Here is a 24,736-nt window from a genome sequence, read left to right on the forward strand (position 1 = left end):
CATTCGTTTCCTTTCTACTACATAACGTGGACATATCATTATTACATGTTTGAAATCCTCCTCCTCATTGCAATCTACGCAAAGAGGAGAGGACCTTTTGTTGATCCTGTGTAGATACGATCCGCACACCGCGTGGTTCGCTCTCAGCCTGCTTATTATTGTAACAACCCATTTCTTAGTGACAGTTCCCTTAAACGATGGTTGATCTGCCATAGTTTTATAGAATCTCCCTTTATTACCATTACTGTAATCTGTCTGCCATTTTTGCAGTGCTGTTTTTGCAATTGAACACTTGCAATTGGTTTAGTTTAATTGATCCAAAATGCTGGACCAAAGAAGTTTAGCATACTCCCCAAAAAACAAATAGTTCGGTACAATTTCTGTATTTATTGAGAAAGTTAAAAGTTGTAGGCTGTCTACTCTCTCTAGAAAGCTATCTTGTGGAACAGACCCGAAAGGTCTGTTGTCATGAAGGAAAATCCCGGAACCATTTAAGAATTAAGAGAAACTGAATGTTGAGACTGTTTCAATCTCTGTTATTAACTGTGGATTGGACCACGAGTTCATTAATTTATTTATTTTTATTATTGAGTAGGATAGCTGAGACTTTGATTAAATAAACTTTTTTTCAGGTGAAAGCTGTTGGCAAGTAAGGAGTGGTGCCGGTGATCATCTTACACAGTCTCGAAGTCCCTCGCAGATAAGAATTATGTTTCTCTTGGACTGACTAGCTGGATTTCACAGGTAACCTTACTGCTTTCCTTCTCGATGTTTTGTGCAAACAAATTAAATAAATTTTTCATACCTTTTAAAAGAAGTACGAAATTTATTATTTTCTTTTATTTTTAACGTTAATCGGTTTTATAAAAAGATTAGTCGCTTTAATTTTTGTTATCAATAGTCAGCAGGAATTATTAGATGTGGTAATAATTTGATTTTATCAATACTGTTTTGAACGCATTTACATTAGACCCATGTGACATTCTCTACCACCCTAACTTAGGAAGAAACTGCTTTGAAGGAAACAAAACTATATTCCAGATCTGAAACCTGTGAAATCAGTAACGACGCAGAAATGAAGAAATGGAAAAGCCTAGGCTAGTAAAATTTACTAACTGCATTTATTAAAGAAATGTACAATTTTTATGGAGAAAACTTCATTTTAGAGCATTTCCAGTCAACAGGGATGTTTACGCTTACCTCTAACGTGGCATTTTGGTAGAATGTATGGATCTATAACTTACGTATCATCACCGAGTTTGAAATGAATTTTTGAAATTCTAACATTAACGACAAACGTGCAACCAAAATTAAAAAAAAGGTTTTTCAGTTTTCCTCAAATTTCTCTGAAAACGAATTCCAGCTGATGTATTTAAACGATGTATTTAGTAGATTCTAAATAGGTCTATTTTGGCACAAATATGGCAGTTGTTTTCAAACCTTTTTTTGGGGAAGACGTAATGAATTCTATTTCAAAAGAAATAAACAAAGCCATATTCCAGTTTATCGTATGTGACCACTTTACACAGACTGAATCGCATGGGCCTGCAGCAGCGTAAACCGGCATAGATTTTTTTTAATCATGAAATGGAGAAAACTGCACCAAACCAAATTGTGTTGCTCAGGAAGGATTTATATAACTGAATGTTCGGCCCATCCAAGAAGAAAACTGTTTTCCAACAACCTTCACTTATAAGATTTCTTCCAGATTCCTGGACTTTGAATGAACTCTACAGGTATGGAGATTGATTTATAAAAACCCATTGTGATGCGCAACGATCCGACTAACCAACACAATCTATCTGAACTCTAATGGTATTTACACATTCTTGCTATACAGGGTGTTCAGCATAAGACTACGGTAACTTCGGGAGGCGATTCTGGGCATCATTTGCAACAAAAAATTCCATATAAACTATGGCTCGATTCGGCTCCGTTTTATAGATATTTTTAATTTTATGTTTTTTCAAGGTGTTACTACTTTTTAGCAAAACGTTGTCTATATTTCTCAAACTATTAAAGCTACAGCTATTTAAATAAGCTCATTAGAAATAAGGTTAAATTTCCTTTTAAATAAGCTAATTTGTATTCCAAAATAATAATATTAAGTATTTTACTTTGTAGCCCAAACATAAGAAATAGCAAATTTCTAATTTTTTCCAAAAACTTTGACTTCATTTTTCTCAAAAACTTTTTATATGAAAAAACCGTGCACTATTCAGGAAAAACATCTACATACGATCACCTTTCGAACGGTATACAACAATTGGGGTTATGTTAAAAATTGATGCAGAAATCTGTGATTAATTGCAAAAAAGTAGGCCTCAAAACAGCGTCGGCATTATGAAAGGAATTTACCTACCATAAGAATATAATTGTTCAGAATCATCAAATCCTGTACCATTTTTTGCAAACGTGTAATTTAATAATTAATTTATTTAAGAACTATATTCAAAAATATAAAACTTACATTAAAAATAATAAAATAAAAAGAAGAAAAATGAACATGATATTAAATGAGTTATAGGTACCAATTTCGAAAGAAAGGGTTTTCGTTTAACGAGTTTAGATCTGTGTGTTATTCTTTAGTTAATTAAAGAAATATGCCAAATAATGTGAATAAATCACAGATTTTCTTGAACTACTCAACAAACTTTTGGAATTAACAGGTTGTGAAGAGCTAATGAATAAGCCGAACACAGGAGATTGTGGAGAGCTAATGAATAAGCCAAGAACTTATTACTCGCTCTGATCCCCAAATTAAATAATAGTGGATGGAATACTTCACGGGACCGCCAGTACACCTCCACGATCGTCTTAGCTTTCGGAACACGCTATCTGGAAAACATCTAGAATACTCCCGCCTAGCTTCTCCACTATTCCCATGTACGAAACCGTAGATGTATAACATTTCGCGATATTCAATATTCGAATACGCTGGCATAATGATAGCAAAATGACAACTAAATATCTAATGAAAATGTTGACTTTAAACTATCTTTTCTTCTTGTGTATTTATTTGTTTTTATAAACCGTATTAGGATAAAACATATCAGTTTTTAACTTGGAGATTAGAGCGATAATAAGTTCCTTTCATAATGCCGACACTATTTTGAGGCCTACTTTTTTGCAATTAATCACAGATTTCTGCATCAATTTTCAACATAACCCCAATTATTGTTTACCGTTCGAAAGGTGATCGTATGTAGATGTTTTTCCTGAATAGTGCACGGTTTTTCATATAAAATGTTTTTGAGAAAAGAGAAGTCAAAGTTTTTGGAAAAAATTAGAAACTTGCTATTTCTTATGTTTGGGCCACAAAGTAAAATACTTAATATTATTATTTTGGAATACAAATTAGCTTATTCAAAAGGAAATTTAACCTTCTTTCTAATAAGCTTATTAAAATAGCTGTAGCTTTAATAGTTTGAGAAATGTAGACAACTTTTTGCTAAAAAGTAGTAACACCTTGAAAAAACATAAAATTAAAAATATCTATAAAACGGAGCCGAATCGAGCCATAGTTTATATGAAATTTTTTGTTGCAAATGATGCCCAGAATCGCCTCCCGAAGTTACCGTAGTCTTATGCTGAACACCCTGTATAATAATACCCAAGCATATTTTGTAGCAAAGCTCTATAGAGAAAATAAATCCCATTTAATTAAGTATCAAGGGTTATTCGAGCTTAATTATCCAGGAAATGCTAGCAATCCGTCATACTTTTAAAAAAAAGAAAAAGCCAGTTTTCTGAGGACCCTTGAAATTATAGTACAATAAACCAACGTACTTTAGGTTGTATGTTTTGAGTGGTATATTTACACACATTACGTAGAACATGTAATAAGTGCCGCTCTTAAAATATTCAATTAACAAATGAATACAGATGAAATGTAATTTTTCTTCTGATGTTTTCTTTTTTTCAGAAAAAGGAATTTTTAATAAACCTTTCTTAAATTATTACTTTCATTAGTATTAAACTGGAAAAAAAAAGCTGTTAATTTCTTTTTTAGAAATGCGAAAATTAATTTTTCTTTTCCATTACTATTTTTTGTTTTTAATTCGAAAGATTATTAAAAGGGGTCTGGTATTCATTAAAGAGGGCACGTCTTTCTAGTTCGGAATAGTTTATAACTCTTAATTTGATTTTTTTTTTTTTTAACAATATTTAGAAATTTTCTAATATTTGGAGCTCCATTTATCTCTCTAGTTTTTGAGACATTTCGTAAACATTCAGAAAACAAAATTTAATTACGAGGGTCGTTTGAAAAGTCCGTGCAAAAATAAAAACTACTTAATTTTTTGGGGTAAACCTTTTTTATTTTTCAACATAGTCTCCTTTTAGGCTTACACACTTCGTCCAACGCTGCTCTAGTTTGTTCATCCCTTCCGAATAATAGGATTTGTCCAAGTCTGAAAAATAGCCATTCGTTTCTGCAATCACCTCCTCGTTTGAATAAAATCTTTTTCCCGCCAGCCATTTCTTCATTTTGGGGAACAAATAGTAGTCCGAGGGAGCCAAGTCTGGAGAATAGGGGGGATGTGAAACGAGTTGGAACCCTATTTCCATTAATTTTGCGACCACAACTGCTGAGGTGTGAGCTGGTGCGTTGTCGTGATGGAAAAGGACTTTTTTGTGGGCCAATCGTGGGCGTTTTTCTTGCAGCTCGGTTTTCAAACGGTCCAATAACGATGAATAATATGCACCTGTAATAGTTTTACCCTTTTCCAGATAGTCGATGAGGATTATTCCTTGCGAAACCCAAAAGACAGTCGCCATAATCTTTCCGGCCGAAGGAAAGGTCTTCGCCTTTTTTGGCGCAGATTCCCCCTTGGTAACCCATTGTTTAGATTGTTCTTTGGTCTCAGGAGTGTAGTGATGTATCCATGTTTCATCCACAGTGACGAAACGACGCTTAAAGTCCTGCGGATTCTTCTGGAACAGCTGCAAACCGTCCTTGCAACACTTCACACGATTTCGTTTTTGGTCAAGCGTGAGCAATCGCGGCACCCATCTTGCGGATAGCTTTGTCATGTCCAAATGTTGATGCAAAATATTATGTACCCGTTCATTCGAGATGCCTACAGCACTAGAAATCTCATGCACCTTCACTCTTCTGTCATCCATCACCATATAATGGATTTTATCAATGATTTCTGGAGTAGTAACCTCAACAGGGCGTCCAGAACGTTCAGCGTCACTTGTGCCCATATGGCCACTCCGAAAATTTTGAAACCACTTATAAACTGTTCTAATCGAAGGTGCAGAGTCACCATAATGTTTATCAAGCTTCTCTTTAGTCTCCTGAGGCGTTTTGCCTTTCATAAAGTAGTGTTTAATCAACACACGAAATTCTTTTTCGTCCATTTTTTGAAAATCACTCGACTTCCTCGATTCAAACGAATGCCAAACACAAAGAAATAGACCGATCTGGCTGAAACTTGGTGTGTGTTCTTCCAAGAGATGCTACTAACTAAACATAACCTCGATACGCGCCAGTAGTGCTATCTCTCTGACTTTGCACTGACTTTTCAAACGACCCTCGTATAAGCAAGCTACCTCACAAGCAAATTATTACCTCAAACAAACTTGTCAAATACAATCACAGAACCCACAATTACGCCATTTGCAAAAACCTACAGCATCACAAACTTCCATTTTATTATTAAATTGTCGGAAAACCATATGGGCAAGGAACAAGTTTCTAAGTAAATTACATTTTGCCAGCTGGCCTCACTCCTCCATTCTATTTACCTGGAGTGGCTAGTTGTCCATGTATTCCCATCTGTCCTTTAACCATCCTGTACAACAACATATTGATCCTTTCCAATTTTTATGATCGTAACAATAATTTGAAGAGTGGGGCCGGTTCCACACAAAACCACTAGGTCCAAAAAATATATCATCATCTTCCAAGTGTTATTCAGTCGCCTCAAAAACTCTTTAACATCATACTGACCTATTTTTCCCAAACATTTTTGACTGCTAGCTTATCCTTCTCATAACTTTTGCAAAGCTTTAATTATCATCGGAAGATTGGTCAAGCATTCAAGTTCTTTTGAAAGTTACTTCTGAGCAATATCGAAAACATTAGTTGACATTATCTTTCCTCTATCTTTTGTTATCTATTGATCTGCGGCTTTTTACTATTAAATCGATTCTTTTAAACCACTTTCATTCTGTATTTTCCTCAGCTTAATGTCAATTAGTTCTAATTTTATTTTCACTCTAAAAAAGGTGTCTTTCCGGTTTATTGTGATAGTTTCCCTTCCAAACATCCTACAGCAACAAATAACATTCTGACATCATAAGATAACATTATTTACTGCTTTCACTAGTGGAAATCATCTCATAAAAACTCTGGTCAAACAATGCAGTGGAAGACTACGTGCGAAACATTAAAATATCTTGGTTTACAGCTTTGACAAAAAACCAATCAAGATACCACATACAACTCTGAATTTAAGACATCTTAAAAACTCATATTCTGACGGACACATTCAAAATCATAATACTCCAAAGTACTACTCAATGCTTCTATACTTAAATACTTACTGCTTATGCTTCCCTTGGTATGTACGGGTGAAAACTGCCGTGAATAAGCTACATGTATTCTTGAAGAATCCTTTCGGAATGAACAAATCCAAACAAATTAAAGAGAGAAAAAGAAGTACCCAAACTTTATGATAAAACAACGCACCGATTTTGAAATTCACTACGTACTGAACTGTAGAAGCGATTAACAATACCGACGCAAACTAAAAACAGACCAAACGTCGACTAAAACAAAAACTAACTCAGGGCGTACTAAAAAAAATTTAATTATTTATTCAACCAATTCAATTATTGATCGACCAAAGTTAATTCATAGATTATTATTTGATTAAATTTGTCAGGTAAGAAAGATTTTCGACTTTTCTTTAGGCTATGTGTTAACCCAATACTAATACAGTAAAAATACCCGTCATGATATCAGTTTCCATTTTTTTCAAACATTTTCAATTAAATTTCACTTTTTCATTTTCTTTTAAAGCCAATTTCTTTCATTTTGATCAAATTGTTATTACCATTTACTTATTTATTTGTATGTACACGTTGTAATGTACCAAAGGATGCCGATGGTTTTGAGGAGGGAGACAGTTCTGCCCTGAAGAAGGTTTGAGTGGTGAAGGAGGGATTTTGGTTGAAGTTTGAAGATTAGTCCTGTTTTGGGAATGTGTAATGGAGTAGCGATCTGATAAGGGAAGTTGGTGCACATTATTGAAAAGGAAAGGCCTGAGTGTGAGGCAATAGTTGAGATTATTGGTAGTTATTGATATAATTGCATACTTATGATCTCAAGTTCAGTGGTTACGGTAAATGTTTAATATTAAATAAAATCTATTTAGTTTTTTATATATTAAAAAAAAAAAACCTGTACATTGTTAATCACTAATTAAGCGATCAAGTGTAAATTTAAACTCGATACATTAATTTCGTTAGCCAGACATAGTGGAACATTATTAAAGCATATCTATTTTGTAACACAATGCTGGTGGTGTTAGTGTTGAGGAAAACCTTTCTAGATGATCAAAGAGTTACTTATTAGTTCTTTTGTTGTGGTTGCAGGATGGGAAATGGTATTTGTATCCATTAGTGGAATTAGTTTTTTATTTTGCTGTTCCTAAAGACTAAGAACTAAGGAAATAGTTGCTGAGAGATAAAGGTCCTTAATTTTGAGTCCTGAATTAGTAGCCTTTCTTGGCCTTAGCGGAACTCTATGTACCAGGAAATATTGTATCACGTATCACACAATGAATTGCCTAATTAATATCAGAAAATGACCTGAAATACTATTCTTTTATAAAGACATTAGATAATGTACGAAAGGGTCTGACTATACTTACTTCAAGCTCTAAAAGTAGATGAAACTGTTTAAAATTACAAACAAAATTATTCAAACTTTACCCGAGTAAAGCAATCTCGATAAAAAATACAAATATATCGATTTCAAATAAATCTGCTGTCGAGAAAAATTACGTAAAAATGAGAAAGGTCTTTTCAAGTGAAATTTGGAGTCTTTTTTATTCTTTTTTTTAATTTTAAGGCCCGTTAACGACTGAGCTCATTGGCGCCCAGAGCTTTTACCAGTGCTCTCCCTCGGTCGGACAGTGTTCTCTCGTTACAGACAACACTATCCGTCACCAGACAATGAGATATAAGAAGCTCCTAAGAAGAGAATGTCTAAGGACCACCAGCAGCTAGATTCGAACCATTTTTACAAATAATTTTCTCTGGCCATTACCGAACAAACTATACTACTATCCAAGTTTAAGATTCCGGCGAATACAACGTTTTTGAGCTGTGCTTTATTTATATGTATGCATATCTGGAATCATTAAAAACCATTACATTTGAGGCGTTTATTTCCGTTGAACATTGGAATTTAAAGAAATTTGACTTTAGAAATTAACTGCCTTTAAATTTAGTAGCGAAGAACCTTGTAATTTATGTGATTTAAATCAGACAAATGATATTCTACACTTATACTGGAGTGCCCTTTATTCTCAATGTTTAGAAATGATCATATCAGTAAATATTTATCTGTGAACGACACCAAATTGGGAAGTATTGAACGGTTGCTTGTAATAGAGGATGAGCGCAAAATTAATGATTTATATTTTTTCTTAAAAAAATCATTTAAGTTAAAAAAATTTATTTCAACTTTGTAAAGCAAACTCACTGTTATAACTTTATGTTTATAAACAATAAAATACATATACATCCTTTAGAAATTAGTTATGAGCCTTGAATGTACAACAATAAACACTATATTCATAGTGAAAAACCTTTAAATTTCCGTGTGTCACTATGAATTGTGACATTTTCACGTCATCTGATCATTGTCACGACACTCTGATAAACATCTTTGTATTACGAGAAATGGCCATTACAAAAATTATTATCTAATAACATCTTGAAAATTAAATATCACCTGTGACGATATAATTATACCCTTTTTTTTATTTTTTTTTTTGTAATCCTCAATAGAACCAAAAGTCACACATAAATAAATATTATTGGTTATGACACTCTGAAGCTTTGATATTGTTATTAAATTTGAATTATTTTTTAATTTATTTAAACGCTGAGAATTCTGTGTCCGGTTTTTGGAAATTGTGTTCAACCAGCAAGTATTTGAGATACTTTCAACCATCTTCAAAACAGGAGCGCTACTCCTACTCCGGTACTTCTTCTGGCCCAGCAAAGAAGCCGAATTTCCTTCTGTGTTCTGACAGCTAGAAGAGGAAGTATTGTGTTTATATTTAATAAGGTGTAAGTACGTTTTTACATAATAAAGTAAATGATAAATGCAAAGCCTAATTCGGTTGGCTTAGTATTGGAAGTTCTCTCATCCAGTTTAATGGGATAGTAATAATCTGAAAGGGGAAGAGAATTCATTGACATTCAGTATTTATTTATATTGCTCAGCTTCCGACCTGGGAACTAAGTCTTCCTACAGGCTTAAGCTGTCGTAACTGACCTCTTGTGCATTGGTTATTATTACATTTAAATTGCATTTTAGCGTTTTTAATTTTTTACATGCTAGCCAGTTAAAACTGAGCGAATTAAAAAAAAAAAGTTGAAATGCAACTTAAATATGTAATCAAAACCAACATCCAGTTTCTAGGGCGAAAGCTCAGCAGAAATAAACCCAAAAGACTAAAATTGGCAATAATTTTTCTTCCCAGGTGAGACATTAGCTAACAGCCCCACTGGATTCCCACGCGGAGATCCCAGATTCCAGCTACTGGCTCTAGGAGCTTCTTCCACTAGTTATCCGTTATGGATCGTGCAGTCTACAACGGAGACCAGCAGTGCATTGAATAAACGCTTCGAGCGCCTATGACCTTAAACTGAAAACGTTAAGAGCCTTAAATAAGAAATTAAAAATTTTCTCTCTCGAATAAATTAAAGAAGTCACCCAACAAGTTGGGTAGTAGTCCGCAGAAACATTAATATTGAATGATCTTCACTGGAAATCCGGTTGTTAAGACTAAGGCAACAGTACCAACATAGCGTCATGATGATTCTATATCAAATCAGATTCCGTCAGCATTGCTGGAAAACGAGACGCTCCGATCACTGACGTAAACTGGAAAGATCCGAAAGTCTAAAGATTTTAAAGGAATCAATCGACTGCGTGTGACCCAGATTGCGCTGATGTTGTTAATATCCAGTCATTTCGTGACTAGAACCTCCTCGTCACAATACTCTGTTCTGGAAGGCGGCTCCAAGCTACTAATGCCCGCGCTAAAAGCCCTTCTATTAGCTACCCCTAGAATGGTGAAAGTATCCCAAGACATAAAACAATAAAGAATTAATTAGAGAAAATGAAAGTAGCTTGGCAGAAGTTGGAAAAAAAAAATCTTTCTTTCACGACACCTCGTCATGAAATAAAGATGAATCTTTCTGATATTCCAGTCTGGTAGTTCTAGAGATGATTTATATTTTTTATTTTATTACTAGGTTAACCTTACAAAATGGTAGTTTTAAGTGTAAAACAATAATTGATAAAGAAACTAAGCTTCGACAAACCAATACTTTCTCTTTTAACAACATTTAAGATTACTTAATTTCTGCATAACAAAGAATGAAAATTTGAAGGACAACTAAATAAGCCGTAAATGTCTTGGAGCAGGCGAGTTTTCGGTCTCAGTTGCTGAAATTGTTGTTATATTTACTGTTTTCGCTAATAAGGGATACTTTGGTTTTTAAATTTTGCACAGATAAATATATTCCTCAATTGTTGGCATCTCGTAGTCTCTACGGAGTTGGCTGTTACGGATGAATGTGGAATTGTAAAATAGGGAAATACACATTAAAAACTTTAATCTTTTTGGATTCTTTTAAGCGTTTACTGTAAACTATCCTGCTTATTTATGTAATTTATCCTCTAGTCTAGTAAACTGTGTAGCATGAACAAAGTCTTTAATAGTAATAAGGCTAATCAATAGTGTTTTAAGTCTTGATTTATGGCAGTTGTTAGTTCATAGCATCTCTCTTAGTTATAGGCAGAAACTCCTTAACCCTAGAGGCACTAGATTCTGATAAGACTTGTTCTAGATTAATGTGAGGGAATTTTAGCAACAGTTACTATTTCTAAATGCTAGACAAATAAAACCTTACAGCGCTGAGGTTATTAACCCTTTTAACTTTAGAAGGACGGATGGCGAAGGAGATTGGATGAATCATTTGGCTCAACAGTGATTAATCAGCGTTTATTTAACACGATTGCGTTTTCTGAATAAAATTTAAATCTTTACGTAATGATTCTCGTAAAATTGAAGTCTCTCAGAAATTGTATCACTTATTTCTAATTATTTTTATTGATTCTAAGTTTACTACCTGCTTCCGCTTCAGGCCAAAAAATTAAAAAATATATTCAACTTTCAAAAAATAAAAATTATTCTCAGTTTGGTTTATTTAAATCTATTATTTTTAAGAAGTACCCTTTTAACAACATTTGTGACTAGATTAATCCCGCGGTATTATAGTGAAGAACTCTTGCTGCAGTTCTGTTATCTGGTATTTCTTTAACTTCGATGTACTCTCTCACAAGTTCTGTTATCCAGTGGAGGCGATTGGATTAATAACACCCCAAACTGCTCCCAAAACGAAATCCTACTCCAAAAAAGAGACTTTTTATTTAGGAAGGTAGCAAAGCATAAATTTCCTCCCCTTAAACATTATACTGGTATTATAGTAAATAGAACAGAGGTTTCCTTCCCTGAACGAGTTGTTTGTCCTGTCAGATGTTTTGTTCAATGTTTTCAAAAAGACAAAAGTGATTTTTGCCAGAATCAAGTGTGTCCAAACAAAAGGCTATATTCACGGTGTAATCGTTAATTGTGCCAATAGTAAAATGAATTTTTATTCTCTTTATTTTCTAAATTACGCCATATACGACCAAATTTATCGTCAGTGTTATTGAAGTAATATTCGGTAGCATTTGCATATGTGTACTGTCGACAAATAATCAATAAGTCTGGCTTCATCCATATATTTTACTGTCAATATCAAAGGATACCAACAATAATATTGAACGTTTTATAGAGTCTGTTTATCTAACCCTCACTTCCGATATCGTAGTAGATCGTCCTCAACCCCAATAAAGTTCTGCTACACCCCACACTAGACAACGTCCGGCACCTCTTCCACTTTAAGACTTTTCCTCTTAGTAGAGGATATCTTACGGGTTAGCGGCCTCAAATATCGCCATTTTATTTTGTATTTCTTTTCCACAGCATCTTTGCACGAGATGAACCAACCCAGATATTCTAATAAGAGATAAATCGGCAGGAAATTATAGAGGTTGTAGATAACTGCTGAACTTTATTTACCAATCCACTCCCACAAATTCTTTTCCGAGAAGCATTATCATGCCTTGAGCGTTGCATTGTCTTTGAGGATGCTACTAAAGTTACCTTGGAGTTTGCAGTCCATCAAAGATAATACCTACAGATTTATGGGCACTGTAATCAGCCGGCCACTGTTTACAATCCATCGTCTGCGAAACTTACTACCTTAACCTGTGCTTCTACATAAGAATAAATGCAATGGTAGGTCGTTTCCTTTACATGTCCATGTAAACAGCAGGTCAAAATAGTAGCCACCTTGATTCAATGTTCAGATTTTGCCGTCTTTTTACTAAAAAACAAGAGGGTGATTTGTTGCAAACCATACCAACTTGGTGGTGTATCCTTGCTACCAAGTTGTGCTATTCAAGGAAACTATAGGGAAGCCTGTGCTTACTTAACTCTTCTTAAGAACTTTTACAACAGTATCTGAGATTATTGAAGTTAGGATAATTTTAGTTTTAGGCAGTTACGAAACTTTCAGATAATACTGTCGCATCACAGTAAGAGGTACTAGATTGAGCTGACGCCAACTGATCTTTGTTTTTTGAGAAGACCCATTATATTTCTATCTCTCTCTGACACACACACTCACTCCACAAACACACTGTTGCGAATAAAACTGTGTATACATAACATATTTTCCGTTAAAATTCTTTAAAAAAGTTTATCAAGATGGCAATATTTTCTTTCCATCCAGAAAAAGGTAGAAGGCAGATTAATCTAAACAGAAAGTGAAAACCCAAATCTTGGTTATATTTCTAGTTGATAGAACTGGCTAATAATAATACGGGTACATATGTTACCAAAGGGCGGCGGATAAGGCAGAATATCAGCCTGTCTAACCAGGCATGTATGGAAATGCCTGAAGCAGATTTCAATTTGTTGGAAGATATTTCTCTGTCTGCTTCCTGATTTCTTTGCTTGATTCCTTTAGATCAGACCAAAGAAAAATCGTAGATCTATTTGTTTTGTGGCTTTAACACTCTTTTTTCTTTAATTTAATTTAATTTTGATTGTGTTTTTAAAAGAGAATTATAATTTGTCTTATTACATGGAAGTCTCCATATGGCTTAGCCATCAGCGAACTCATGTATCTAAAGACAAACTCAAGTCCTAATTCATGCTGGTTACTTCTGCCAATTTTGTAAAACTACTCCTTTATGGTTTAAGACGTCTTTGGGGTTGTTTTCTGATAAGTAGTGGAAGTGTGAAATTTACGAGTGGTGGCTATTAAATAAAGAGACTGATGCTGCTACAGAAGAACTAAGTATGCGCCAAATCCTAACGACCGACAGCTGAGTGGCGTACAGCCTTCTCTTTAGATTGCAGCGTCTCACGTGTTTGTAGAGAAATCTGTCTGACCAGAACCGTCGTTTGTGTAAGAGGTGTTAGTTTCGTTTTGCCGAAAACATGATACTACACATGTAGTAGAGCAACGAATTGTCGTGAAATTTCACATCAAAACTTGATGAAACTTATCTTTTATTAAAAGAAGTTTATGGTGATGAAAGTTTATCACGTGCGCAAGTTTTTGAATGTTTCAAAAGTTTCCAAGATGGGCGAGAAGACGTCGGAGATGATGACCGCCCGGGTCGCCCTTCCACGCCCAAAACGGATACCAACAAAATGTCGATTATAATTAATCAACATTACTACCGTGAGGTGCTTACTCAACTCCGTGAAAGTGTAAGGAAAAAACGTCCCGATTTGTGGAAAGACAAATCATGGGATCTCCAACAAGACAACGCGCCAGCTCACACTGCATTGTCTGTCAAGACGTTTCTAGCCCAAGTACAACATCCCAGTTTTAGGCCATTCGCCTGACCTGACCCCCATATGACTTTTATCTGTCCCCCAAAGTCAAATCTGCACTAAAAGGAACACGATTTCAGACCGTTGAAGCCTGTGAAAGAAAAAGCGGCACGCGTCATGCAGGAGCTGACAGAAAAAGACTTCCAGCACTGTTTCGAACAATGGTAAATTCTCATGGAGCGTTTAAGGGATAGGGGAGTGGTGTATATTGAAGGTGATAATAACTAAATATGTATAAATTTAAAATAAAATGTTTTACAGCAATAGTCTCTTTATTTAATAGCCACACCTCGTATATGATTTTTCATATTTGTTTTCAAATCTGTTCATTTAAGAGGGGTTATTAAGCAGTTACTGTTAAGCGGTCACTATGTTGTAAGCAATGAATTTGGTAAAACTTTAGGCTGATCTAGCCACTGTATTCTGAAGAAGAAGTTAACTTATTGCCTCCGTCGTTTTGCCTAATCAACCCAGGCCCGTCATTCTCGTTTTTTCAAAACTGTTATAAAGACTTCCAGCAGTGCTAATAGTCAATAGAGGCGAACACTCTAAACTGTTTCTGCACGCGAACTTGCTTCCTCCTATATGTAAATTAGTTCCTGTCGAAGAGGTTAAACTCTTACTTTTGTCTATTGCTACTTTATATTTTCATAGTTAATTTCTTCAAATTACTTACATTTCCTTAAGTGAAAATTTCCAATATTTCTGAGTAGAAAATTCCTGTTAAACTTACAAGAATTATATCTAACACATCTATCACAAACATGACTGAAAATTAATTAGATATGGAACTCCGGAAAAGTTTTACAATTTCTAAAGAATTTTAGCGCCCCTCATCCTGATAAAGTGTAATAAACTTTTGTCACCAAAAGTAACTTAGCCCACTTTGTTATCTTTGTGTGAAGAGGGATCTTCTAGCTTAACAAGATAGAACCTTAAGGCACCCCAGCTTAACATACTATTATGTTCAAATTAACAACTTGTCGCTTTACTAAAGTAACTAACTGTTTACCACTTAACTTAAACATATCCTAAGTTAGTTTGAAACATACCATCTTAAACTTTAATATATTAAATCAAAATCTATACTTATTTCAAGGATAAAACTTTAAAACTGTTAGCTTACCTTGGGGATGAACCAGTATAAAACTAATTACTACCACTTTAAAAATTCCTAAAATTTCTCCAGTACAAAATACAGAGCTTAAATAAATATATAATTAAAAAATACAGAATAATACGACTGACTAGCTAAACAAGAGAGGACTGGATCGAAAAATATCTCTGGTATTGCACTTGTAACAGTAAAAACCATTCCGTTTTCGTTCCGCAACTCCCATTAAAATTGTACAAAGTTGAATCATATCTAATTCTTATAACTAAATTATTCTTTGGCCGATAACAAGTAACAACTAAAGATTATTTTAATCTTAATTGTGATTAATGAATATTTCAGTTTAGTGGACAGATGATTAATTTATTAACTTAAATTAGTCGAAAATATAATCGACTACTAAATTAGCCTGTTTAATCTGATTTTTTAAATCGCGTAGTCATTAAAAACGTCTGCCCGTAAGAGAGAGCTCGTATAACCGTAGATGAAATATAATCGTTGGGTTTAAGACTAATGATTAGTCATTAAAAATAATAACCACTGATTGATAATAAATTATAATTAACGGACAGTCTTTAATCGCAATTGATAGAATAGCTTCGAGGAAAGGAATTAGCTCAGCGATTAGCGTGTCCTGGATTCCGACGCGGAAAAAAACAGGTTCGAATCCAGTTGCTGACTCTTAGGAGCTTTTAGCTTTCGGTGGCATTGCACCCCAAAAAAAAAAAAAGATCCAATGACCTCAGATGTTGACGCACCTTAAATAAATAGAAATTAAAACAAAAAAACAAAAGAATTAGTCGCATCTAGACTAATATTCTTGATTAAATTTTACATGATTGAATTAATCATGGACAATTTTACATTTAGCGCCTCTAATAATATTAGTATTATTAAAAATTTGGCCTCGAATACTGGTTTGTAAGTATTTTTAGTAATATTTTCGCTAAAAGTAAAGTAATGCCTAAATATTCATGCGAGTTTTACGTCCAGTTACCAAATTAGGTGTCGTGGACAGAGACGACAAGCAAACGTACTGTACTGCGAATTCCTTTTATTAACCATTAAATAAAATGCAAGGCCTAGACGGGGAATCGAACCCAGTACCACCACCACAATACATGATATCTTTGCGAGCCTCGCCTCTAACCGCTCGGCTACCGTGGTGCTGATGTTGAACAATTCCTCGCAATTTCTCTTCAGTTTCTGGCAGGAATAAAGACCTTTTTACTTTTACTTAGTTCTTTTTAAAAAGGAATGTGAAGCGAAGTCTTAAGCGCGACTAGCGATTTAAGAAGAATTCAAGTTTAAAATAATACAATAGAAATTTCTCCATATTTTCCATGTGTACTTCAAACGTCAATATTAGGTAATTGAAACGTCTCATCTATCTTTTACTGGGGCTTCCCATTCGGTTTTCATTATATTAATTTTCCATCCTTTTTATTCCCTACGTAACAATAAATTTACGTAATGTTTCACTTATACAACAGAACATTTATCAAAATATTGATGTAATTTATGATGGTCATCAAATTGAGATGTATGTACTTGTGCTTTCAGTAACTGATGGTTTTATTTTGTCTGGTACTGTCGTGGGAAATAGTCCTTTCATTAAAATTTCATTAATCATTTTTCTTTACTATAACTATTTTTCTGTGTATTTGTTTTTAAGATAATATTTACAGCCATTCATTTTAATTATAATTGAAGCAAATAATAATCATCGTTCAGGCTGCTTTTAATGGGGAACTAAATTGTTTTCTAAACAACAATGGAACTTTTAAGAGAGCCCACATTAATCATTTAACTCAATAACTTGCATCGTCATGTTTACAACTACTAAAACTTTTCTTAATTTTTAGTAAGTTTTCTTTTGAAGTAAATAATCAAACTTTCTTGTAACAAGCGCCAGCATTCGTTTTTTTTATCTACTTTTAACAGAGTTACTGGGGTTTGATGAATTTGGTCTTGCGTGGGTTGATCATTATTTTTTATCTAAATAATTTTGTACCTTCGCTCTTAATTTGCGAATTAAAGGAGTTTTGATAGACTTCATCTCTTTAGCAAATGCTCTTCAACCCTTAATTTTGGTTTATTAATTAATTTCTACTCCTTTTTTTATTATTAATCCAATAATTATGCAGCAAAACTAATTTCTTTTTGAAACTATTAGATAATAATTTCTTGTTGTTAATATACTGAATAACAGATCTTAAACTAAGATGAAACACTGTTGAAGGGGCCTTCTGTTGGCATAATACTAACATCAGTGGCTAAATGATAATGCCTGAATTGACAGTGGAGGCTATTCTCCATTTATAAACTGGTTAGCCTGTCTCTTAGCTGTCATCACCCATAATCTTCCCTAGGTAAATGTCTCTTAGTTTCTATAGTGGATCCTTTAGAGTAATAATAATTTTGTATTATCATTGTTAACTATTGTAGTCATTACTGTTATTATAGTTATTGTATTATATTGTCATTATGTACTATTTCATTTTCTAATATTCCAAAGTTCTTATTTGCCTTCCATTGCAATTGAGTCTAACTAGAAGATGTTGATGGTGCAACATTAATAAATGCGACATTTTGCTCGTCGCCAATTTGAACCAATTCTACTCTGCATGGGTGGTAGTGGCGAATTAACAATTATTATTTTTATTTCAAGTCTTCATACAATATACAATATAAACTAAAATATGTTATCTTAATAACTAACGAAAATCAGTAGACACAACTGCTACTTTCAAATAATTATAAATTAAATTCAATCTTCAACTCCCTTAAAGCAAACGATCCAACGTAAATAGTTATAATGATACAAAATGATTTATTAATTAATGCTGATTAATAATACCTATATCATAGAAATCATATTAAAAACATCTTAATTTTTACCTAAAGTAATATAACATAAACAACTTACTTCTTGCTTTGTAATTAACAAATCAAGAATTAACAATTAATAATTTACCCTTAAAGGCAAGCTATCCAATTTTGGTTGGATCTGCCTTGCTGATGTTTGGTCTGTAGTCAAGCAAAACTAGGCTAGCAGCAAAACATAAAGCTCGATCTCGCTGGCAGCGGACCCGTTACCCATCCGACAAAAATACTTTCCAACAGCTCACCCGTACACTTCAAGCTCAATTATCTAATTATCGTTCCTTACAATATACTAACTTCCTTGAATCCCTCTCCACAGATGATTACAGCCTTTGTAGAGCAACAAAGAAGCTTCTAAAACATCATTCCATCCCCTCCCCTCTCCGTCATCCCGATGGGTCATGGGCCAGATCTGACGAAGAAAAGTCTGTCCTGTTTGCTAATCACCTCCAGGAAACCTTCACACCCCATTCTTCCTCGCAACCCCTCAGTAATATCATACAAGAATTCTTAGACGTCCCTCTTCCTCTTAGCCTTCCTCCTAAACCCTTCCATCCTTCCGAGGTCAAATATCTTATCCAACATTCTTCTCTCAAGAAAAGTCCAGGATATGACCTTATAAACGGCAAAATACTTCGTCATCTTCCTCAGAAGGCCATAATGTACATTACTCTGATATACAATTCGATTCTCCGTACTACTCATTTCCCCATCCAATGGAAATACTCCATCATAACCATGATTCCTAAGCCCAAGAAGCCTCCCAACGACCCCAAGTCTTTCAGACCTATAAGCTTACTTCCCAACCTCTCTAAAATCTTTGAAAAGCTCCTCCTCAAAAGAATTCTGCCCATCCTTGACTCCAATGACATTATTCCATCTCACCAATTCGGATTCCGCGCTAACCACTCCACTAGCCAGCAATGCTTCAGAGTCGTCGATGTCATCTCTTCTGCTTTTGAGAATAAAAAGTACTGCTCAGGAGTTTTCCTGGACATTGCCCAGGCCTTCGATAAGGTATGGCACTTAGGTCTCCTCTACAAACTTAAAAAATTCCTTCCAAGCACTTATTATTTAATTTTACGCTCCTACTTGGCTGATCGACATTTTAAAGTTCGAATGGGCTCCGAATATTCTCCAGTTAAACCTATTTCCGTCGGAGTTCCACAAGGCAGCATCCTTGGTCCCATCCTTTACACTGTATACACTGCTGATATTCCTACTCACCCAAACACCTTAATCACTACTTATGCTGACGATACTGCCATCCTCTCTACCCACTCAGAACCATCCGAAACCTCAAAATTCCTTCAAGAGCACCTCAACCTAATTGAAAGCTGGTGCACCCATTGGCGCATAAAAATTAATGAAAGCAAGAGCGTTCAAGTAACTTTCACGCTCAGGCGTCAAACGTGCCCCAGTGTTTTCATCCTCAACAATCCCATCCCTACCTCGAATGTAGTACGCTACCTGGGTTTCTACTTGGACAGTAGACTCACGTGGAATCCACACACGAGACTGAAACGACTACAACTAAACCAAAGGTACGGACAACTAAGACGCATGATGGGACCTAAATCTAAACTAACCACACCTAATAAACTAACTCTCTACAAGACGTTACTTAAACCCATCTGGACTTACGGATCAGAGCTGTGGGGCTCAACTAAACCTTCCAATATCTCCCGCATCCAATCCTTCCAATCAAAAGTCCTCCGCCGAATTGTAAATGCTCCCTATTATGTAACTAACATCATCCTTCACAAAGACCTAAATATTCCTTTTGTCACTGAAACAATTCATTCACGATTCCTCAATTTCCACAAAAACCTATCCTGTCATCCCAATCCAACAGCTCAATCTCTTTCCTCATCATCCCATCCTGATAATCCCCCACGACGTCTGAAACGACGTTGGCCTCGTGATCTCCTAACCTAGACCTTTTCACAACTAGAATTCCCGAGAGTGTCAGCACTGGCTGATTTCTCTCTTCCTGCGTCCTTACGGTTGCGGTGTGCGTCGGCTATGCCGGGCAGTTTTCGCATCCTACACTGCACTTCTACTATTAACAATTTGCCTGGTGTATATTTATTTTTTATACAGGTAGCAAATAAATAAATAAATTAAAAAATAAAAAAAATAAAAAATAAAAAATTTATTTTGATTGGTTTCTGAAATTCATTCTACATTAAATATTGCGTCAGTTAGGTGTGGAGAATTTGACTTGCAAACAATGCTTCTGTCACACTCAGATATAAAAGAAATTTTGTTAGCGCGAATCAAATTTTCTTCTGAAACTGATGAAACTACTTCTGACAAAAATCAAAAACTAATCAAAAATTAAAAAATGAAATTTCCGAATAAAAATAGGAAAACATGAACAACTTAACCTAGCTGAAGTTTTATCACTTAACTCCGGCAACCACGCAACTTGTTATTTCATAAATTGAATCAATTTTAAGTAAGCAAATATTCTGTACTTAGCATAAAACCAGGTGTTAAACCAGAACTAAGCTTGGATAAAGAATTGGGTTTGCCTTTATTCAGAATGTAGGGAATGTTTTCCTTTGTAAAGATGGTAACATCATGAAAAATCACCATCGTTTTATCAAACCTATAAAAAGAGAGAAGTAGATTAGCTAATCTCTTCAGGGATCTTGGCGATCTGATATCTCAGCATAACACATTATTCTAAGCGGCCTGCAGTGCCCGAAGAGTTGATTAATGCAACTATTCGAGTTTAGCGGCGAACCTAAACGTAAACTGAAGTTCACCGCTACACTGCCTGCCTACTCTTTCGTAATGTGTTATTACATATTCGTACATTTCTCTTGGCACAAAAAAAAAATCTAGGCTGGAGTGTTGTGGGGTTCTCTAAGGGCCAGTTAGGATTTAGGAATGAGTACAGTTTCGCTCTTCCAAAAGCTATAACCCCTCAGTTAATGAAGACCTAAATTTAAATTTTTCAAATGTATTTATTAAGCTCTATGAGTAACACTGAAAAGAGAAAAATGTCAGAGCAATATATGGATAAAACTCAGGTTAGAACATCTAAAAATAACGAAATAAATGTAACCATTTTAATAAATTACTCAGTTTTAATTAACCAAAATGTAAAAAATTAAAAAGTTGTTAATAAAAAAAAGAAACCAGAACGACCAAATAATTACTCACCTGTAATTAACTTTTTATAAGGGCAACAATTTAATAATAGCAGCAATATTTTAATAAAAAGTAAATAAATTCTTTTAATAAATTTCCTTCGCCATTAATCATTTTGATACCATCACCTTTATCGTGATGCAACTAGTATGAGTGTTTAACGTGTAAAATTTACAGTAAATTTAAGGAAACAAATGACTTCCTTTTTCATTCATTTATTGTAAAATTCATTTAACTTGATTAATTATTTTATAATTTGTTGTTTTATAAGAAAAACATCAACCAAAAAAAACGTATGTTGCTTACGGTTATTATCATTTATTCCAATGTCGGCTTCCGCCCATATCTCATTTTGCGCTTTCCAACGTTTTATCTGTTGTCTGCCACCGTACGACAGCCTACACGCGTTGTGCATTCAGAAAACTTGGCATTTAGAGATTAGTTTCTTTTAAATATCCATTCTTAAATTACTCCTTAATTTTCTTTCTTTAAGTCTCAAGAGTTCGCATTACTGTAAAGGAAGATCTGTGCTGACGAAACACTGGCTTGTTTCTGTTAGTACACTTTCTCATATTAATAATCGTTTTTTGGCACGTCGTCCGAAATAAAGAAAACTTGGTAATGAGTTTTTTGGAATTTCAACCCTCCTTTTTATAAAAAGGTGGTAACATTTTCTGGGTCCTTTGAAATACGACCCAGAAATTCGTAGATGAACTTGATGCCATAGAATACTAATTATCCTTTGATTATTCAGCCTATGATTTGTGATTGGTTGCTGCCTTGGAACAACTAAACTTATCATTCAGTAGCTATCTACTCAGGGAATTTCATCATTCAACATGAAAGGTAAATCAGCTAATCCCTAGGTTGGGCCAGAATGTCTCATCTTGCATACGCAGGGCCGAGACAACACCTTCGTTCTTAGATTGCTGGTGAATAAAGACCTCCATAGATCGCTGATTAAGTTGTTTATTTTAATCGCCTCACAAATGATTTCCATCGAGCAGGCTTCATTTTAATGAAATTTCACTTAAATGAACTCAGATCTTAAGTGAATTTCCGTGACAATTAGTTCTTTTATTTAGTTTCATTACATCTACTTTTTTTAAAAAAAAAATAATTATTTAATAATTTGATTTATCGGACTTACGTCCTGTCTCAAATACAGTTGGGTACAGCATAAATTAACATAAATATATACAAGCATAAGCACAAATAACTGAGAGAAACACTTTGAATGATGTCATTGAAATAGGTTCAAAAGAATAGTTCATAGTATTTTTAAGTTTTTGAAAGTAAGTATAAAGATAAAGATAATTAAAAAAGAAATAAAATACAAAACATAGTTATATTAACTGTTCTCTTAAAGTGAAACATTCACACAGATAACAGAATACAGTTTTCATTACAGCTCTACTGCACTGAGTTAACACAAAAGGTAAACTGAAAGAAGCCCTGTCCTCATACTAATATTACATCTACTTTATAGATATTAATTACGTATGAAGCATTTAATTGTCAATTTTCTTGCAGCATTGTTGATAGGTTTTATCTGAAAAGCGAGGAAATTTTTAATGCGCTACATATTGTCAACCTTGATACCATTTTGTTAGCTCATATCAATTGATATTTACATACATCTAAGTCGCCTCAACAACGAAAAGTACCTAATTCATCTTGAGTTTGAGTTTTAGGATGATTAGTCAATGGGTTCGAATCTAGTTTCCCTTAGTTTCGGTTGCACCTTTTAAATTTATTTATAATTTAGAATCAAAACCTTGCTATATAAACGACAGTTGCAGCCATTTTTCTAAATTATTTTATTAATTTTTATTTCTTTTCATTTCTAGGCAGTTTGAGATGGAACGCTAAACAAAGAAAACTGAAAAGAAATGGTTTACGTGACGGTAAGCTTCAACAATCCAATGAAAACAGCTTACTAGATTTCCACATTACTACTGTGTTGCAAATCAAACCTGGGTAATTTCCTATGCAGTCTAATAAAACAATTTTTTCCCTTTGTCCTTATCTTCCACAGACTTCACAGGCGAAATCAGTCCACATACAGTCGATGTATTATTTATTACTCGACAAATGGAGTAATTTGAATTGTGTAGTCTGGCTTATTAGTTTTTCTGGACTTTCATTCGGAAAAAGGCGGGCACCTACAACAAAATCAAAAGCCTAAAAATTGATGAAACTGTTTGATTTGTTTCAATCGATAGTATAAATATTTTTCAAGTTCAATAGTTTTCTTCATACATTGTTCTCAGAAATATGGAGGAATTTTTTACAAAAGTAATTTTCAATTTAGGGCAAGACATACGTTTCATCATTTTACTCGTTTCTATCGTGCTTCTGAGTTGAGAGATCCCATTATGGAATATAGAGGAGTTAAAAGAACAGATGAAGCACTGCAAGGGTTTATATTAAAGAGTGATTCTTTATTTAAGTGCTTATTTAATTGGCTGTTATAAAGAGAACTAGGTTTGGATCGATCATCACATTGCTGGAGTATAGGGACTCCTTCTATTAGAATGTTAAGTAAGCATTTCACAGGACCGAACCATTAGTGATACTAATTGAATTTTTTTTTTTTAACTCATAGACAAAAATTGCTTGTCTAAAGGAATCTTCATTTTCCAGGTAATAGATTACCTTCCATTTGTAACCGAGTACTATAATTATGGCAGCTAATTCCAATCGCGTGATAATGTTTAATCAATACGCAAAATTATCACATAAAATGACGATGAATTTTTCTCAATTTCAAAAAGTATTGCTGGTTTCAATAAGCGTTCATTTATACGAGGTCTTGCCTAGATGGCCGTGGGTCGGTTAAAACTAGAGACACGCTCTCATTCAAGTCTAACTTCGCTCATAATCAAATGAAAACATTTAAATGGTGTTAAATGGTGATTAGAGGAAACGTTCATATCAAGATTCTAAGCAAATGTCCGCACTGTAATCGCCCGAATGCATGGCAAAGAATCTTTGAGTGCAGTGTCGTTTTTTTCTGCGTGTGATGTAAGCATAAAAGTTTTAGGAACTCGGTGATCTTCCCTTGTAGTGTGGCTACCTACGTTAATCGGATGTTATGAGAGGACTTGTGACTTGAATAACAGTTCCTGTGTGAACCGATTCTATTGTGTTTTGGCGGGCATGACTGTACCTTGATCATGAACTTGCCTTTGAACCAGCTCAATGAATGCAGCGTTAATTTAAGCTACAAATCGGTCCTCTGGAAACCTATACCTCAATCAAGGTTAAATTTACGGGCAAAAACCAACTAAAAAAGGTTTATTTAAATTATAAAGAGCCTGGTTTTATGCTTCCTAAAACTCTTTGATTGAAATAGGTG

The 24,736-nt window shown here is 34.3% G+C and overlaps 1 protein-coding gene across 19 annotated transcripts in view; it reads left to right on the forward strand.

Annotated features, from left to right (window-relative positions):
• LOC141454708 (somatostatin receptor type 2-like) overlaps window positions 1–24,736 on the forward strand; it is a 177,543-nt gene that overhangs the window by 111,001 nt on the left and 41,806 nt on the right. For 9 of the 19 annotated variants that reach the window (XM_074129243.1, XM_074129232.1, XM_074129235.1 and 6 more), the window contains one exon: window positions 633–744. The gene's annotated coding sequence lies outside the window, so the exon portion shown is untranslated. Of the gene's footprint in view, window positions 1–632; window positions 745–9,012; window positions 9,316–23,225; window positions 23,356–24,736 lie in introns of those variants that run through there. The other 10 variants (XM_074129246.1, XM_074129241.1, XM_074129237.1 and 7 more) reach the window with 4 other exon arrangements.

This window comes from Rhodnius prolixus, unplaced genomic scaffold, assembly GCF_049639745.1.
Source record: "Rhodnius prolixus isolate KJV_2025 unplaced genomic scaffold, Rpr scaffold_9, whole genome shotgun sequence".
Taxonomy (NCBI): Eukaryota; Metazoa; Arthropoda; class Insecta; order Hemiptera; family Reduviidae; genus Rhodnius; species Rhodnius prolixus.